The sequence below is a fragment of the Chelonia mydas genome, chromosome 28 (assembly GCF_015237465.2).
Source record: "Chelonia mydas isolate rCheMyd1 chromosome 28, rCheMyd1.pri.v2, whole genome shotgun sequence".
Classification (NCBI taxonomy): domain Eukaryota; kingdom Metazoa; phylum Chordata; order Testudines; family Cheloniidae; genus Chelonia; species Chelonia mydas.
In genome coordinates, this window is record NC_051268.2 from 6,042,612 (window position 1) to 6,060,304 (window position 17,693).

At 54.2% G+C, this 17,693-nt stretch overlaps 4 protein-coding genes and 1 pseudogene across 8 annotated transcripts in view; 3 read left to right on the forward strand and 2 right to left on the reverse strand.

The window, feature by feature from the left end:
* LOC102945014 (zinc finger protein 883-like) overlaps positions 1–17,693 on the forward strand; it is a 705,100-nt gene that overhangs the window by 440,901 nt on the left and 246,506 nt on the right. The window lies entirely within an intron of this gene.
* LOC102934537 overlaps positions 1–17,693 on the reverse strand; it is a 1,094,240-nt pseudogene that overhangs the window by 349,403 nt on the left and 727,144 nt on the right.
* Positions 1–17,693, forward strand: part of LOC102933291 (zinc finger protein OZF) — a 1,218,290-nt gene that overhangs the window by 195,394 nt on the left and 1,005,203 nt on the right. The gene's annotated exons all lie outside the window — the stretch shown is intronic.
* LOC114018488 overlaps positions 1–17,693 on the reverse strand; it is a 213,020-nt gene that overhangs the window by 120,625 nt on the left and 74,702 nt on the right. The gene's annotated exons all lie outside the window — the stretch shown is intronic.
* LOC102942280 (butyrophilin subfamily 1 member A1) overlaps positions 6,303–17,693 on the forward strand; it is a 46,485-nt gene continuing 35,094 nt past the window's right edge. The window contains exon 1 of one of the 2 annotated variants that reach the window (XM_037887265.2): positions 6,303–6,725. The gene's annotated coding sequence lies outside the window, so the exon portion shown is untranslated. The remainder of the gene's footprint in view (positions 6,726–17,693) is intronic. The other variant, XM_043537460.1, reaches the window with a different exon arrangement.

A 17,693-nucleotide genomic window follows, 5' to 3' on the forward strand; every position in this document is an offset into this window, starting at 1 on the left:
CCACCTCCTCAGTTGCCCAGGAACCTGCCTGGCTCATAATAAATAAGTGAAAACTTCCCTGGTGGAAGGAAACCCACTCCCAGGAAGGAGGGGAAGAGGCGAGGCCGTCACAGCCCAGATGTCTGGCAGCAGGGATGGCTTAGCCTCTCCTGGACTATTATACCCGCCTCCTTTGGACCACCTCCACTGACTCTGGCTAAATCCCAGACACTCCCCAGGATATGTGACCTTGTCACACACACCCTGTGTCCTTTTCCTTCCCTACCTTCCCTTTCTCTGTCCTATCCCTCTCCTTTTGCAAATATTTCAACTGTTTGTCCTTCTTTTTTGTATCTTTAATAAAAGGTTAAAGGGATTTTTAATGGTGTGTTTGCCATGGGACAAAGCCTACTGAGGTGTCTGCAAACCAAACCCCAAACCTTGTTTAACGTTAGACAGTGACAGGGTCATGTAAACACCTTTGAATCTTTGGGCTCATTTATTCCATCTGTTGCACGTATTTGAATATGACTCTGACTGGAAATCCGTTTTCACGTGTAGCGTTCAGGAGATGCGTCTACATTCCCTCCTACTGTTGGCCAAGGTGGCACGATGCTATTCTGTTGCTCGTTCTGCTTTCTTCGTAGCAGAGTATCAAGCTGACCCGTCATGGGCTGCATCCCCCCAGGTCATTAAGTCCAGCCCAGCAGACTATATATGCTGCTTGACGCAGGCCTTGTAGCAGACGGCCTACTGCCTTTTTCAAGTTCGCTGCACAGAGCTCTCTTGGGCAGTCGATTGTTTTCCATACGTATGATGTGGCTGACCCAGGCCATTTTCCTCTGCTCTAGCATGGCTGCCGGCCGTAGCACATGGTTGGTGGTGATTCTGTCAGACCGTTTGATTCCCATTGTGCTGCGTAGGTGGCCTTGTTGCGGACAGTTAAGGTTTTGGACATGGCGACGAGAACGGGGGCCAGTCTCTAATGAGTATAGAAAACAAGGGAGCACAGCAGCTCTGTAGAGTTGGCATTTTGTGGACACTTGTGACAACCCCCGCCCCCATCTTATCCATAGTCTTTTTTGGAAATGACCAAAAGTTGCCTGACTTTAAGCGTGCTGAAAGTTCTTTGTCAATGTTTGCGTCGTCGGTAACTGTGCTCCCTACGCAGAAGAAGGACTTGACGTGAATTCGCAGCCATTCAATTTTATGTCTGGTGGTGGTGGAAGTGATGGGTTTCTGCCAGGAGATGGTTGGTACAGTTCACTCCTCTCAGTGAATACCGTGCCCTGGGCGGCGGCCCAGCCTGCCCACCTCTAGGGCCGGTCCTGCCTCCACTCTCCCTAGCTCTGTGGCTAGGAGTGGGGCAGTAGGGTAGGAAGCAGAGAGGCAGAATCTGCAGCCAAAACTGCAGCTATAACAGTGCCTGGGAGAAGGGAACCAGAGTGAAATCCCTGCTCTGCCCCAGCAGAGAATCATAGAATATCAGGGTTGGAAGGGCCCTCAGGAGGTATCTAGTCCATCCCCCTGCTCAAAGCAGGACCGATCCCCAATTAAATCATCCCAGCCAGGGCTTTGTCAAGCCTGACCTTAAAAACTTCTAAGGAAGGAGATTCCACCACCTCCCTAGGTAACGCATTCCAGTGCTTCACCACCCTCCTAGTCAAAAAGTTTTTCCTAATATCCAACCTAAACCTCCCCCACTGCAACTTGAGACCATTACTCCTCATTCTGTCATCTGCTACCATTGAGAACAGTCTAGAGCCATCCTCTTTGGAACCCCCTTTCAGGGAGTTGAAAGCAGCTATCAAATCCCCCCTCATTCTTCTCTTCTGCAGACTAAACAATCCCAGTTCCCTCAGCCTCTCCTCATAAGTCATGTGTTCCAGACCCCTAATCATTTTTTTTGCCCTCCGCTGGACTCTTCCCAATTTTCCCACATCCTTCTTGTAGTGTGGGGCCCAAAACTGGACACACTACTCCAGATGAGGCCTCACCAATGTCGAATAGAGGGGGACGATCACGTCCCTCGATCTGCTGGCAATGCCCCTACGTATACATCCCAAAATGCCATTGGCCTTCTTGGCAACAAGGACACACTGGTGACTCATATCCAGCTTCTCGTCCACTGTCACCCCTAGGTCCTTTTCTGCAGAACTGCTGCCTAGCCATTCGGTCCCTAGTCTGTAGCGGTGCATTGGGTTCCTCCGTCCTACGTGCAGGACTCTGCACTTGTCCTTCTTGAACCTCATCAGATTTCTTTTGGCCCAATCCTCCAATTTGTCTAGGTCCCTCTGTATCCTATCCCTCCCCTCCAGCGTATCTACCACTCCTCCCAGTTTAGAGTCATTCGCAAACTCACTGAGGGTGCAATCCACACCATCCTCCAGATCATTTATGAAGATATTGAACAAAACCGGCCCCAGGACCGACCCCTGGGGCACTCCACTTGACACCGGCTGCCAACTAGACATGGAGCCATTGATCACTCCTCGTTGAGCCCAACAATCTAGCCAGCTTTCTATCCACCTTATAGTCCATTCATCCAGCCCATACTTCTTTAATTTGCTGGCAAGAATACTGTGGGAGACCGTGTCAAAAGCTTTGCTAAAGTCAAGGAAAACGTCTACTGCTTTCCCTTCATCCACAGAGCCAGTTATCTCGTCATAGAAGGCAATTAGATTAGTCAGGCATGACCTACCCTTGGTGAATCCATGCTGACTGTTCCTGATCACTTTCCTCTTGTGTAAGTGCTTCAGGATTGATTCCTTGAGGACCTGCTCCATGATTTTTCCAGGGACTGAGGTGAGGCTGACTGGCCTGTAGTTCCCAGGATCCTCCTTCTTCCCTTTTTTAAAGATGCAGCTCTCTGCCATCCAGGACAGAGAGGCAGGAAATCAGGTAGGACCCCAGCCAGGACCGGGCTGCTGGGGAGTGTGAGAAATGGTCCCAGCCACCCCCAGAGCTGAGCTCTGCCCCAATACTCTGATTCTCTCTTGGTCTCCCCAGCAGATGTGACTCGGGATCCAGACACGGCTCCCCGCCCCCGCCTCATCCTGTCTGAGGATGGAAAAAGCATGAGATGGGAAGACACGCACCAGCACGTGCCTGGCAATTCCAAGAGATTTGATTCTTCTCGCTGCGTGCTGGGCCAGGAGGGCTCCTCCTCGGGGAGGCATTACTGGGAGGTGGAGGTGGAAGACGGGGGAACCCAGGTCATGGGGGTGGCCAGGGAGTCTGTGAGGAGGAAGGGACAGGTCAGTGGTAACCTGGAGGAGGGCATCTGGGCCGTGGATCAATGTGGGTCTCAGCACCTGGCCCTCACCTCCTCCAAGATCCCCCTCTCCCTTGCTGAATGGCCCAGGATGATCGGGATTTATCTGCACTGCAAAGGGTGGCGAGTAGCATTTTTTGATCCGACAAGGAGGCCCCGATCTTCGCTTTCCCACCGGCCTCTGTCCCTGGAGGGGAAAATCCTCCCTTGACTGTGTTTGGGGAGAGGATCCCAGTTCAGACTGTGTCCCTGCATCAGACGCTATTATACAGAGGCTCAGCCTCTCCTAGCCCAGCCACCGCCCCTACTGCTGCCAGCCACCTGGGCTGTGACGGCCTCGCCTCTGCCCTTCCTTCCTGGGAGCGGGTTTCCTTCCACCAGGGAAGTTTCGCTTATTTATTATGAGCCAGGCAGGCTCCTGGGTGACCGAGGAGGGGGTGTCTGCTCTTCAGATTTCTGGGTCCCTTGGACTCCCCAGGGAAATGACTGATGAACCCGGGAAGCTGAGAAGCAGATACCACCTCCGCAGCCGCTTGGGAACCTGCATGGGGCATATAAAATCTCAGGGGTTCTCCTGGCTTCTCTGCGGGGCTGCTGCCCCCCAGCGCTCTCCGCCCCCTTCTCTGGAAGTCCCCGCCACCACTCGCCGGTTCCTCCTCTCCCTCCCCAGCTCACCGCCCCCCAACTCACCCGCCCCCACTGCCACTCGCCAGTCCCTCCCCTCCCCTCTTCAGCATTGGTGCCCCCATCATTTGCCTTTGGGGAGGGGCAGAGAGCATGAGTGGCAAGGATCTCAGGGGAAGGGGGTGTGTGGAGGAGAGGACGGGCGCCGGGTGGGGAGGAGGGACAAGCTAGCAACATGGGGGGGGGGGGCTGAGGAGGGAGGGGGGAAGGAGAGGAGGGGTGCAGAGCAGGGCGGGGGGGGAGGAGGGACAGGCTAGCAACATGGGGGGGGCTGAGCAGGGAGGGGGGCTGAGGATGGAGGGGGGAAGGAGAGGAGGGGTGCAGAGCAGGGCGGGGGGAGGAGGGACAGGCTAGCAACATGGGGGGGGCTGAGGAGGGAGGGGGGAAGGAGAGGAGGGGTGCAGAGCAGGGCGGGGGGGGAGGAGGGACAGGCTAGCAACATGGGGGGGCTGAGCAGGGAGGGGGGCTGAGGAGGGAGGGGGGAAGGAGAGGAGGGGTGCAGAGCAGGGCGGGGGGGAGGAGGGACAGGCTAGCAACATGGGGGGGGGGCTGAGCAGGGAGGGGGGCTGAGGAGGGAGGGGGAAGGAGAGGAGGGGTGCAGAGCAGGGCAGGGGGGGGAGGGACAGGTAGCAGCATTGGGGGGCTGAGCAGGGAGGGGGAAGGAGAGGAGGGGTGCAGAGCAGGGCGGGGGGGGAGGGACAGGTAGCAGCATTGGGGGGCTGAGCAGGGAGGGGGAAGGAGAGGAGGGGTGCAGAGCAGGGTGGGGGGGGAGGGACAGGTAGCAGCATTGGGGGGCTGAGCAGGGAGGGGGAAGGAGAGGAGGGGTGCAGAGCAGGGCGGGGGGGAGGAGGGACAGGCTAGCAACATGGGGGGGGCTGAGGAGGGAGGGGGGAAGGAGAGGAGGGTGCAGAGCAGGGCAGGGGGGGAGGAGGGACAGGCTAGCAACATGGGGGGGGGCTGAGCAGGGAGGGCGGCTGAGGAGGGAGGGGGGAAGGAGAGGAGGGGTGCAGAGCAGAGCAGGGGGGGGAGGAGGGACAGGCTAGCAACATGGGGGGGGCTGAGCAGGGAGGGGGGAAGGAGAGGAGGGTGCAGAGCAGGGCAGGGGGGGAGGAGGGACAGGCTAGCAACATGGGGGGGGGCTGAGCAGGGAGGGGGGCTGAGGAGGGAGGGGGAAAGGAGAGGAGGGGTGCAGAGCAGGGCAGGGGGGGAGGAGGGACAGGCTAGCAACATGGGGGGGGCTGAGCAGGGAGGGGGGCTGAGGAGGGAGGGGGGAAGGAGAGGAGGGGTGCAGAGCAGAGCAGGGGGGGAGGAGGGACAGGCTAGCAACATGGGGGGGGGCTGAGCAGGGAGGGGGGCTGAGGATGGAGGGGGGAAGGAGAGGAGGGGTGCAGAGCAGGGCAGGGGGGGAGGAGGGACAGGTAGCAGCATTGGGGGGCTGAGCAGGGAGGGGGAAGGAGAGGAGGGGTGCAGAGCAGGGCGGGGGGGGGGACAGGTAGCAGCATAGGGGGGCTGAGCAGGGAGGGGGAAGGAGAGGAGGGGTGCAGAGGAGGGCGGGGGGGAGGGACAGGTAGCAGCACTGGGGGGGCTGAGCAGGGGGAAGGAGAGGAGGGGTGCAGAGCAGGGCGGGGGGGAGGGACAGGTAGCAGCACTGGGGGGGCTGAGCAGGGGGAAGGAGAGGAGGGGTGCAGAGCAGGGCGGGGGGGGGAGGGACAGGCTAGCAGCATTGGGGGGCTGAGCAGGGAGGGGGGAAGGAGAGGAGGGGTGCAGAGCAGGGCGGGGGGGGGGACAGGTAGCAGCATAGGGGGGCTGAGCAGGGAGGGGGAAGGAGAGGAGGGGTGCAGAGCAGGGCGGGGGGGGGACAGGTAGCAGCATTGGGGGGCTTAGCAGGGAGGGGGAAGGAGAGGAGGGGTGCAGAGCAGGGCGGGGGGGGAGGGACAGGTAGCAGCACTGGGGGGCTGAGCAGGGGGAAGGAGAGGAGGGGTGCAGAGGAGGGCGGGGGGGGAGGGACAGGTAGCAGCACTGGGGGGGCTGAGCAGGGGGAAGGAGAGGAGGGGTGCAGAGCAGGGCGGGGGGGAGGGACAGGTAGCAGCACTGGGGGGGCTGAGCAGGGGGAAGGAGAAGAGGGACTCCTGAAATGAGCAGGGAGGGGGCTGAGTGGGGAAGGGGGAGAAGGGACCAGCCAGCAGGGGCGGGGGGGGGGCGAGTGGGGAGGAGGGGGAAGTAGAGGAGGGACGCCCACGGCGAGTGGGAAGGGGGCTGAGCCGGGGAGGGTGCAGGGGCTGGGACGGGGCCTGGAGGGGGGACAGGGCTGTGGGGGGGGGCCGCTGGGGAGCAGAGCAACAAGCGCTGTCCCCCAAAGAAGGACGGGTTAACAGGTGCCCGTGGGCCCTCTCCCCCCCGAGCCCGGCCTGTGTGTGGACGCGGGGCAGGGGACGAGGCCGGTCCCAGGGCAGGGCCGCCCTGGCTGTGCCAGAGGGAGCTGGACTTTGTGCCCGACCCATCCTGGAGCCGGAGCCGGGCCAGGCTCTGGGCTAAGCTGGTGAACGTGCCGGGGGAGGACAACGCCCCCGTTTCCCGTAAAACAACGAAAACCTCAGGGGCAGGCTGGAGTGAAACCCTGCGGCTGCCCGACCCCCCCGGCCCCGGCCCGACCCCCCCAGCCCGGGAGAGGGCAGCGGCCCCGGCAGCCGGCGGGCGCCCTGGGGAGAAGGGCTCGGGGTGCTGGGAAGCTGGGAGCCGCCTGGGGAGATCAGACCGGCTCAGAAACAGCCTCCACTGGACCCTGCAGGTGAGGGGGGGTCTCACTGCTCCTCCGGCCCCGGGATGGCAACCTAAACCTCCCCCGCTGCAACGTGTCCTACTGGGGGGAGGAGAAGCCCTGGCCCCCGGCAGGAGTCATACTGGGGGGGAGGAGGGGGGAGGAGAAGCCCTGGCCCCCGGCAGGAGTCATACTGGGGGGAGGAGGGGGGAGGAGAAGCCCTGGCCCCCGGCAGGAGTCATACTGGGGGGGAGGAGGGGGGAGGAGAAGCCCTGGCCCCCGGCAGGAGTCATACTGGGGGGAGGAGGGGGGAGGAGAAGCCCTGGCCCCCGGCAGGAGTCATACTGGGGGGAGGAGGAGGGAGGAGAAGCCCTGGCCCCCGGCAGGAGTCATACTGGGGGGAGGAGGGGGGAGGAGAAGCCCTGGCCCCCGGCAGGAGTCATACTGGGAGGGAGGAGGGGGGAGGAGAAGCCCTGGCCCCCGGCAGGAGTCATACTGGGGGGAGGAGGGGGGAGGAGAAGCCCTGGCCCCCGGCAGGAGTCATACTGGGGGGAGGAGGGGGGAGGAGAAGCCCTGGCCCCCGGCAGGAGTCATACTGGGGGGAGGAGGGGGGAGGAGAAGCCCTGGCCCCCGGCAGGAGTCATACTGGGGGGAGGAGGGGGGAGGAGAAGCCCTGGCCCCCGGCAGGAGTCATACTGGGGGGAGGAGGGGGGAGGGGAAGCCCTGGCCCCCGGCAGGAGTCATACTGGGGGGGAGGAGAAGCCCTGGCCCCCGGCAGGGGTCATACTGGGGGGAGGAGGGGGGAGGAGAAGCCCTGGCCCCCGGCAGGAGTCATACTGGGGGGAGGAGGGGGGAGGAGAAGCCCTGGACCCCGGCAGGAGTCATACTGGGGGGAGGAGGGGGGAGGAGAAGCCCTGGCCCCCGGCAGGGGTCATACTGGGGGGAGGAGGGGGGAGGAGAAGCCCTGGACCCCGGCAGGAGTCATACTGGGGGGGAGGAGGGGGGAGGAGAAGCCCTGGCCCCCGGCAGGAGTCATACTGGGGGGAGGAGGGGGGAGGAGAAGCCCTGGACCCCGGCAGGAGTCATACTGGGGGGAGGAGGGGGGAGGAGAAGCCCTGGCCCCCGGCAGGAGTCATACTGGGGGGAGGAGGGGGGAGGAGAAGCCCTGGCCCCCGGCAGGAGTCATACTGGGGGGGAGGAGGGGGGAGGAGAAGCCCTGGCCCCCGGCAGGAGTCATACTATGGGGAGGAGGGGGGAGGAGAAGCCCTGGCCCCTGGCAGGAGTCATACTGGGGGGAGGAGGGGGGAGGAGAAGCCCTGGCCCCCGGCAGGAGTCATACTGGGGGGGAGGATGGGGGAGGAGAAGCCCTGGCCCCCGGCAGGAGTCATACTGGGGGCAGGAGGGGGGAGGAGAAGCCCTGGCCCCCGGCAGGAGTCATACTGGGGGCAGGAGGGGGGAGGAGAAGCCCTGGCCCCCGGCAGGAGTCATACTGGGGGGGAGGAGGGGGGAGGAGAAGCCCTGGCCCCCGGCAGGAGTCATACTGGGGGGAGGAGGGGGGAGGAGAAGCCCTGGACCCCGGCAGGAGTCATACTGGGGGCAGGAGGGGGGAGGAGAAGCCCGGGCAGAAGATATGGGGCTGAAGTGCCCTGCTCGGGAGCCCCAGCCACCCTAATGGCAGAAGCTGCAGGGCTGAAGCCCCGACCCCACTCTGTGCGGACCTGGCCTGAACCCCTCTCTCTCCCATCCCCCCCGGGGAGCTGGCAGGTGGGATCTAGGGCACCCAGAGGTGAAGTGACTTTCCCAAGGCTAAGCAGGGAGTCTGTGGCAGAGCAGAGAACCGAACCCAGCACACCTGAGCCTTAGCCACTAGGCAACCTTCGCACCCCAGGAGGGGGAACCCCCTCTGCCACTTTGAGTGTGTGGGTGGGAGCCGGCACCTGCCAGGTGGTGGGGAGCAGGGAGAGATGGGAAAAGGGGCGTAGGTGGGAAGCAAGAAGGGGAAAGCTTCAGGAAGGGGAGCAAGGACTTAGGGAAGAAACAAGAGAAGGGGCAGGGAGAGCAAGAGGCCGCAAGCAGGCGTGAAGCCCCGAGCGAAGGTAACGTCTTTACACGGGGGGTGTCAGTGAAGACAGCTGGTCGCTGCGTGTCATGAGTCTAATATACTGTAATTCACGAGAACGTAACGATCTATTTCACTACGGTTTTAATAATGATTACACTGTAAACGGTGCCCGTGATAGACACACATTCAATAAGAGAATATGAAAGACGTGTATAAATACGCTGAAAATTGCCAGTTTGGGGGGAGGCTGAGCCCCCCCCAAACACACGCCCCTCGCCTTCAAGGCAGGAGGGGGCGGAAAGGAGTGAGCAGTGGGCAGGAGATGCTCAAGGGAGAGGACCTAAGGGGAGGGGGCAGAGCGGGGGCAGGAAGAGGTGGAGGGGGGCAGAGTGAGGGCGGGGGCCTTGGGGAAGGGGGCGGAGCCGGGATGGGGCACCCATCTGCAAAACCAAAAGTCAGCACCTATGAGGATAGGGGCTGAGGGGCAAAATCAGGGATGGGGGGGAAGAGCCAGGGGTCAGCACAAGGGTGAGGTGTTGCCAGACAGAGGGTAAAACCCGGCCCAGGCAGGGGCAGAGAGGGAACTGTCACCCCGGTGGACTGAGCCCCCCGTGTTTGCAATAATGGCTGGGGGAGGGCAGAGGGGCTTTTTTATTTCCCCTCCCCCAGAGTGCACCTCTCAGCCCGGGCTGCCCAGAGCGGGTGCTTCAAGGCCCGGGCCTCTGCCGTCACCGTCACCGACCAGGGGGCTGCAGGAGACTTCATTCAGTGAAACATTTTACATATATCCCCTCCCTCCCCGAAACAAAGAATACCTTATTAGTGGATCGGGCTGCGTAACGTCTCATAGCAGTTTGCCAGGTTGTCTTATTTGCTGCTGGGATTCCCTGAATTCTTAATTCAGAATTTTTCTTCTTAGTTTTAGAGCAGAAGTTCTGTCTTCCACTCTGACTGAATTTCTGGCCAGGTCTCAAAACTTTGTTTCCATTCAGTCCACCGGTGGGGATTGCATTTTTGCGACTGTTATACACCACAGAGGTTGATGTGTCTCCCACCTCCCTTGTATCTAACCCCAGCTGATCGATTCTGCGGGGTGAAAAGATCCTGCTGCTGAAACCAGAATTGTAGCTGGCCTATTTACTCTGAATTTCAGGTTAACAGAGGAGGGGAAAGTTCGAGGAGAAGCTGCAGGCACACAAGGTGCTGTGACTTGCCCAAGGTTACACAGCAAGTCAGTGGAAATCCTGGCTCTCGTTTATCAGGACTTTTCTTCAGAATCCTAAATTACAAACTTTCTGGGTTTCCCTGGTAAATTCTCCAAAGGCCTGATCAGTTTAATCTCTCTGGTATATTCCACCGCCCCGCTGTATTTCCAGCAGCAGCCCCTATTACCTGGCAGGTTCATCAACTGAAACTCTCATCTTTCCAAACGTCATCTTGTGTGTATTTCGTTTTGTGCCGAGTGAGACAAGCCAGAAGAAAGTAGGGAGTGTGATTGGGCTGGGCCTGTGCAGAGTTTATCAGAAAGCTCTTGGAACAAGAGAGAGATCTGTGTGATACTAGTTTATATCACTTTCGGTCAGCTGCAGTTTTCAGCACTAGTTTTGCTCCTAAGATAAATAACAGGGTAGGTTTGCTTATTTTGCTAGGCTGCTTCTCTGGCTCATTTGTTTGTTTGTGGGAGAAGCCTGAACCTAGAACTCTTTGTCTCCCCACTAAAGTGTGTCTGAGTTTGAGATCCTTAGTAACAAGATTTATAATCATCCTGTGTCGTGTGTCATAGAGATCGTGAGCCCTTTACCAACAGGAGGCTCAGTTATGCCTCTGAAGCCTGAGCCATGGGGTGGAGGAGGAGAAGGTGGTACATCTTCAAGCCGTGGTGGTAGGAGGGGCGTTTGTGCCGGTGGAAGCTGGTGAAGCCCTGGGGCCACCGGGAGCCCTGGGGAGTGAGGGTTGCCCTCACCAGTTCAGGAGAGATGAAGGAGCACCCAGGCCACACCGTGCCTGGCTCCTCTGGGGTGCTCAGGACAGCTGGCGTGCCTTCTGCCCCTCCCCGTTTGCCATCAGGGTATTTAGGTTGCAGCAATCTTATGGCTTCCACATGCATGGGAGTGTTTGGGGGAGGGAAAGGACTTTTGTTACACAGATAAAATTACACAGGATCGTTTCAGGGGACAAGACAAGATGTCACGTTTATTATAATAACACGATTTGATTTATGACCAATAACTAATATCTAATACCTATGTATACACACTCACACATCAGATGTCCTGCAGCTGCTAGATAGTTACCAGTCCTGATTGTAGCTTGAGTTCGTGGCTTGGGTTCGCAGCTCAGGATCGTAACTGGTGGGGGCTAACTGGCCAGGAAAGCCAGGCACAAGGGAGGGCTGGGGCTCTGTCGGGCACGCACCGATGCCCCTTGATGCTGGAAGCAGAACGTTACCCAAAGTCTTCCATCTCCCCCATCTTTTTTGTAGGTTTTTAGTTTGAATCCAGAGCCTATAGGTCTTGCTGTGTCAGGCTGCCTCTGGGTTCAGTGTGACTGATGACCCATCAATTGCAGACCTGACTTTCAGCCTGGGACCTGGCTTTGATGTTTCTTCAATTGTACTTTTGTTCTTTTCTTTCGAGGGTGGACTCTTCTTGCTTTGTCAGGGCTGTTGTCTGCATCTTCAGCCCTTGGTGTTTACACTTTATTTCATCAGGGCAGGCTGGGGCTGGAGGTTGATTTCATCATCCATACAGACCTCATTCCCACATCGAAACTACACGAATCAGATTACAGCCGGGTTTTGCAAAAATGAAGGTTGCAGCAGGGTTTACAAAATGGGGTTTCGGACAAGTTAAAATGGAGTTTGGGTTACAATATGGACAAGTGTAAGGAATGGCAAACAGAGAACAGAAGTTACTTATAAAGTTATATTAATAAAGTGAACAATTAAAAACAATTTCATTGATCAGTTCTACACTTTTTGGCCCTCTTCTCACCTCCACCACCACTAATGCTTCTGTGTGATGACAGCTATATTTTGACCCTGTAATAAATAGATCGGAACTGCTTCTGCCAGGAAAAATGTCAGGTGAGCGTAGATGGCCCTCAGTCAGGGAAATAGGAAATTAAAAATACTTCTCTCTTTTTTTCTACCCTTTGCCCCAAGAATAAAATATACCTGCATGGAGACAAGCCCATCTGGCTCATCTTTACCCTACAGACATCAAAATCTCTTTCTGAACAAGCCCTTTCATTTCCAATGAGATGTTACCCCAGGAGCTTGCTGGAATCAACACTCTGGTGAACCATAAGGAAATTAAGAGTTTAAATTATCCTCCACATGTCCCATGTCCCACTACAATGAATTCAGGCGGGGACGTTTGGAAGCTGAACAATTTATGTTTCTATCCCACTGGCAAGTTTCAGCAAATTAGGACAAGTCAACAAATAACAACCTCATGTATCAGTAACTGCTAAGGGTAACAATTCACTACCTCTTCCAGCTACAGGTAGCAAATTCCTACAGATATCAGTTTCACACACCCTATTATGTAAGACACTGCTACTCGTAGGAATTAGCTACATCAGAGATCGGGGGGTAGTCATGTTAGTCTGTATCCACAAAAACAACAAGGAATCTGGAGGCACCTTAAAGACTATCAGATTTATTTGAGCATAAGCTTTCGTGGGTAAAAACCCCACTTCTTCAGATGCATAGAATGAAAATTACAGATGCAGATATAAATATACTGGCACATGAAGAGAAGGGAGTTACCTGACAAGTGGAGAACCAGTGCTGACAAGGCCCATTTGATCAGGGTGGATGTAGTCCACTCCAATAATAGATGAGGAGATGTCAATTCCAGGAGAGGCAAAGCTGCTTTTGTAATGAGCCAACCACTCCCAGTCCCTATGCAAGCCCAAACTAATGGTGTTAAATTTGCAAATGAATTTTAGTTCTGCTGTTTCTCTTTGCAGTCTGTTTCTCAAGATTTTTTGTTCAAGTATAGCTACTTTCAAGTTTTCTAGCGAAGTAGGAGGTGGCAAATTCATACAGAAAGCAGGTTTCAGAGGAGCAGCCGTGTTAGTCTGTATTCGCAAAAGGAACAGGAGGACTTGTGGCACTTTAGAGACGAACCAATTTATTTGAGCATAAGCTTTTGTGAGCTACAGCACTGAATGCATCCGATGAAGTGAGCTGTAGCTCACGAAAGCTTATGCTCAAATAAATTGGTTAGTCTCTAAGGTGCCACAAGTCCTCCTTTTCTTTATACAGAAAGCAGTTTCACACACCTAATAGTGTAAGAAACTGCTATCTGTAGGAATTAGCTACGTCAGATTAAAAAAAAAAACAAGGCGTCCTTGTGGCACCTTAGAGACTAACCAATTTATTTGGGCATAAGCTTTCGTGCGCTAGAACCCACTTCATCAGATGCATGCAGTGGAAAATTCAGTAGGAAGATAGATATATATATACACATGCATCTGATGAAGTGGGTTCTAGCCCACGAAAGCTTATGCCCAAATAAATTGGTTAGTCTCTAAAGTGCCACAAGGACGCCTTGTTTTTTTGTTTTGTTTTTTTGTTTTTTTTTGCTGATAGGGACTAACACGGCTACCACTGAAGCCTGCATCAGATAGCAATTTTTAGCAAAGTAGGACCTGTCGCTGTAGCAAATTCCTACTGATATACCTGTAGTGTAAGACGCTGCTACCCATAGAAATTAGCTACATCATATTGCAGTTTTTAGCAATTTAGGACAAGTCAGCAAATAAGAACAAACCTTATGTTCTTGGTGGTGATGGGGGACTACAACTCCCCAGACATCCATTGGGAAAACAACACAGCAGGGCCCAGATTATCCAACAAGTTCTTGGGACGCACTGGGAACAATTTTTTAGTTCAGAAGGTGGAGACAGCTACCAGGGGAGAGGCTGGTCTAGCTTGGATTTTCACGAATAGGGAGGAACTGGTGGAGAATTTGAAAGTAGAAGGCAGCGTGGGGGAAAGTGATCAAGTCATGGTCGAGTTCATGATTCTAAGGAACGGTAGGAGGGAGAACAGCACAACAAAGACAGTGGAGGCAGACGTTAGCAAACTCGGCGAGTTGGTAGGTCAGATCCCATGGGAAGCAAGTCTAAGGGGAAAAGCAATTTAAGACAATTGGCAGTTTTTCAAAAAGACATTATTAAGGGCACGAGCAAACTATAACACTGCATAGAAAAGATAGGAAGAGACCACCTTGACTTAACCAGGTGATTGTCAATGGTCTTAAAAAAAAAAAAGAGTCCTACAAAAAGTGGAAACTCGGTTAAATGACAAAGGATGAACATAAATAAATAACACAAATATGTAGGGACAAAATTAGAAAGGCCAAGGCACAATACGAGATCAAACTAACTAGAGACATAAAGGGTGACAAGAAAACATTCTGCAAATACATTAGAATCAAGAGGAACACCAAGGACAGGAAAAAAAGAACAGGGGGACTTGTGGCACCTTAGAGACAAACACATTTATTAGAGCATAAGCTTTCGTGGGCTACAGCTCACTTCATCGGATGCGTAGACTGGAACATGTAGGAAGAAGATAGATATATACACAAACAGAGAAGGTGGAAGTTGCCATACAAACTGTGAGAGGCTTCTTGTCAACTGTCTAAATGGGCCATCTTGATTATCACTACAAACTTTTTTTCTCCTGCTGATAATAGCTCATCTTAATTAATTAGCCTCTTACAGTTTGTATGGCAACTTCCAACTTATCTGTATGTATATATATATCTTCTTACTACATGTTCCATTCTATGCATCCGATGAAGTGAGCTGTAGCCCACGAATGCTTATGCTCTAATAAATTTGTTAGTCTCTAAGGTGCCACAAGTCCTCCTGTTCTTTTTGTGGATACAGACTAACACGGCTGCTACTCTGAAACCAAGGACAGGGTAAGCCCATTACTCAATGGGGGGGGGGGGGGAACTAACAGAAAATGTGGAAATGACAGAAGTGCTCAATGACTTCTTTGTTTCGGATTTCACCAAGAAGGTTGGTGATGATTGGACGTCTAATATAATGAATTCCTGTGAACATGAGGTAGGATCAGAAGAGGCTAAAATAGGGAAAGAACAAGTTAAAATTACTTAGACAAATTAGATGTCTTCAAGTCACCAGAGCCTGACGAAATGCATCCTAGAATACTCAAGGAGCTGACTGAGGAGATATCTGAGCCATTAGTGATTATCTTTGAAAAGTCATGAAAGATGGAGAAAAAACAAGGAGTCTGGTGGCACCTTAAAGATTAACGGGTTCATTTGGGCATAAGCTTTTGTGGGTAAAAAACCCATTTCTTAAATTCCAGAAGACTAGAAAAGGACAATTATAGTGCCAATGTACAAAAAGGGAAATAAGGACAACCCGGGGAATTACTGACCATTCCGCTTAACTGGTGTACCCGGAAAGATAATGGATCAAATAATTAAGCAATCAATTTGCAAACATCTAGAAGAAAATAAGGTGATAAGTAACAGTCGCCATGGATTTGTCAACAACAAATCTGTCAAATCAACCTGATAGCTTTCTTTGACAGGGTAACAAGCCTTGTTGATGGGGCAGGGGAGGAGGGGAATTGGTCGACATGGTAGATCTTATTATATGGTATATGGTATAAACTGTGTCACGTGACCTTCTCATAAACAAACTAGGGAAATGCAACCTAGATGGAGCTACTATAAGGTGGGTGAAAAACTGGCTGGAAAACCATTCCCAGAGAGTAATTATCAATGGTTCATTGTCACGCTGGAAGGGTATAACGAATGGCGACCTGCAGAGATCAGTTCTGGGTACGTTTCTGTTCAATATCTTCATCAGTGATTGAGATAATGGCAGAGAGAGTACATTTATAAAGTTTGCAGATGAAACCAAGCTAGGAGGGGTTACAAGTGCTTTGGAGGATAGGGTTAAAATTCAAAAGGATCTGGATAAACTGGAGTTAATAGGATGAAATTCAATAAGGACAAATGCAAAGCACTCCATTTAGGAAGGAACAATCAGTTGCATGCATACAAAATGGGAAATGACTGCACAGGAAGGAGTACTGCGGAAAGGGATCTGGGGGTCACAGTGGATCACAAGCTAAATATGGGTCAACAGTGTAACGCTGTTGCAAAAGAAACGAACATCATTCTGGGATGTATTAGCAGGAGTATTGTAAGCAAGACGCGAGAAATAATTAATCCGCTCTACTCCGTGCTGATTAGGCCTCAACTAAAATATTGTGTCCACTTCTGGGTGCCACATTTCAGGAAAGAGGTGGACAACTTGGAGAAAGTCCAGAGAAGAGCAACAAAAATGATTAAAGGTCTAGGAAACACGACCTGTGGAGGGAAGCCTGAAACATGACAACAGTTTTCAAGGACATAAAAGGTGGTTACAAGGAGGAGGGAGAAAAATTGTTCTCCTTAACCTCTGAGGACAGGACAAGAAGCGATGGGCTTACATTGCAGCAAGGGTGGTTTAGGTTGGACAACAGGAAAAACTTCCTAACCGTCAGGGTGGTGAAGCACTGGAATAAATTGCTTAGGGAAGAGAATCTCCATCAGTGGAGATTTTTAAGAGCGAGCTGGACACACATGCGTCAGGAGGAAAGGTCTAGATAATACTTTGTCCTGCCATGAGTACAGGGGGAAATCTGCTATCTGTGGGCATTTGCTACAGCAGATAGCAGGTTCTTACGATCTACTACGTATTGATAACTGATACCAGTAACACATTCCTACAGGGAGTCTTCCTCTCTGGATCCAGCCAGGGGCAGCCTGCCTGCACCCCAAACTCCTCATCCCTGGCCCCGCCACACCCGAGAGCCCTCACCCCCCCACACCCGAACCCTCTGCCCCAGCCCTGAGCCCCTCCCACCCCCCAAATCCCTGAGCCCCAGCCAGTGCCCTTGCCCCCCCCACACACTCCAACCTTCTGCCCCAGCCCTGAGCCCCCTCCTGCATCATGAACCCCTCATTACCAGCCCCACCCCAGAGCCCTCACATTTTTACATTATTTAAAATAAATAGATATCTGCTTACAAGGCAGGTGTGTGTGTGGGTGTGGGGGGGGAGACTTGGACCTGTTCTGGGCACCACCAAAAATTATACAAACTTGCCACCCCTGGGGCCGCTCCAAGGATTTGGAGGACAAAGAGTAACGTTCCTACTGGGAAATCAGCTATGGCTGTAGAAATACCCACACAGATTCAGAAGACCTGTCCAGTCACTTCTCCACTGCCAGGTTCAGATTCGTTTGCCAATCTGCTTTATTTACTGACAGCTGTAGGAACCGATAGCCAGGAGTAATTTCCCCTTAGGCCGTTCTTGCAAGTGTGCAGGTGTTTTCACCCAGACCTCACTCCTGTGTAGCTCCAGAGTGAGAGAGTGAAAGATGGAAGGCAAACACGTGAGGCCAGAGTCGGTGCAACTGATGCAGGGAGGGGGAGATTTTCTAAAGCTCCTAAGGGATTCAGGAGCACAAGCCCTGTTGATCCTAACTCCCCTGTGTTTATGAAAATCTCCCCCTCTGAGTGTAAATTGCACCTGTCTGTGCCCATGATGCCTTTTGCATCCCAGACGGGAGGGAGCTGGCCCCACGGGAGGGCAGGTGAGGCCGCTACTGCCCTCAGGGCGTTTCTGGTGGGGAGAGGGTTGCTTTACCTCTCACTGGCACTCTGTCAGCGGCCACCACTGATTGCAGGTGCTCACCCACCAGCCCTGTTCCCTCCTCCCCTCTCCTCCATTCACCGACCCCATCCCTGGACAATGCACAACCCAGGGCAATGCAGACAGCCCCCCTGGCTGCTTCCCTTCCATCACTTCATCTATTCTCCTACCCCACACATGGCCGCTGATTCTGTGGGCATTCATCCCCAAAGTGTCACGTGTCATGCTGACACACTC